At 42.6% G+C, this 1,347-nt stretch overlaps 1 protein-coding gene across 2 annotated transcripts in view; it reads left to right on the top strand.

Annotated features, from left to right (window-relative positions):
• Positions 1-1,347, top strand: part of rab6ba (RAB6B, member RAS oncogene family a) — a 40,623-nt gene that overhangs the window by 2,826 nt on the left and 36,450 nt on the right. The gene's annotated exons all lie outside the window — the stretch shown is intronic.

Raw genomic sequence — 1,347 nt, 5'->3', positions numbered from 1 at the left:
AGTCTGGAGGAGTCTTAATTTGTCAACCAGCGCTCATCCAGACAGCGGCAGCGCCAGCCCCGTGTTTGATTGGGTTGTCTCCAGTGGAGCTGTGTCTCTCTGACATGTGTGCTATAAGTGCAGCTGGTGCCCAGGCGGGCTGCCACTATCATTTATTAATGTACACGACCGGCCTCAAGTAGGCTATGTCAGGAACGGGAGCACCATAACAGAGGCTGCGGTGAAAAGACCACTTGTTTTTTTCTGATTTGATACCTCCTGTGTAAAGTCAAGACACATAATGGTGTAAGTGTCTGAAAGATGTGTCTATGAAGGGAAAGATAGCATGATGTTCTGTTTTTCACAAAGGACTCAGCGAACGTCAGAGAAGTGCGGGCTCCAAATTAAGTGGGTGGAAGCAGGCAGAATGTTAAATGAGCTGTCAGGAAGTCTCCTCCAGCTTACTTCTTTGGGTGTTTTCTACACTGTATAAAGGAGACTAGCTAGACTGGCTCAAGATTTCCTTGACAAAGTGGAAGTCTTTAAAGAGGCCAATCAGCTGTTTCCAAGACTGTGTGCCCACTCTTCTGGCGTTTTCTAATTCCAGCCTGGTCATTGTTAGAACACCTCAGATTACAGCTCTGCATTTATTGGGTCATAGTTTTGCCATAGGCATGTTTTCAAAGGAGCAATACTGCATTGTGCTTTATAAAAGCTAATTGTTTGGAGGTAATCCCCTGCTGCATGCTTCATTTCACCACAGACAAACAGATGGGAATACATTTGGTAGATGCATTCGTATGGCTGGCATGAGATCTTGCTCATTGAGTCAAAATGCCATTTTCCAAACTAGAGCTGGCTTCAGAATTGTGCTGAATCACTGGACCAATATGCTTCAAAGTAGGGGTTGGCTGGTTGTCTAATGCATCAATCACTGTGTCTCAAGGGGAAAGCTTTCTGAGCAAATAGAACTCTGAGTTTTGGCTTGCCCAGGCAGGAAGCAGCCAGCACATTTCCTCGCTGAGGCTGTGAAACCACAGATGTAGATGTAGATACTACTTATTTACCCACACATGCACAAATCAATAACATGCAGCTTTTTTCTACTGAAATTATACAATAATAAGCAGAAATACCTAAGCAAATAGAAGCCAAGTCACAATTCTGTCTGGATTGGTATACACCACATCCTATTGAGTAGGTGCAGCAACATAATCTTTCAGTTTATATTCGATGTATTGTCATCTGGTAATATGTCTCAGTATAGGCATGTTTCATTTTAAACTGAAAAATGCTTCCGGAGCATGATCTTTAGATGATGTATTTGCAATAATTGTAATATGTATTTGCAAACAGAAACTTTCTAGC

Source organism: Etheostoma spectabile, chromosome 9 (genome assembly GCF_008692095.1).
Source record: "Etheostoma spectabile isolate EspeVRDwgs_2016 chromosome 9, UIUC_Espe_1.0, whole genome shotgun sequence".
Lineage (NCBI taxonomy): Eukaryota > Metazoa > Chordata > Actinopteri > Perciformes > Percidae > Etheostoma > Etheostoma spectabile.
Note: the sequence above shows the minus strand (reverse complement) of the source record. Positions and strands in the feature narration are given on the sequence as shown.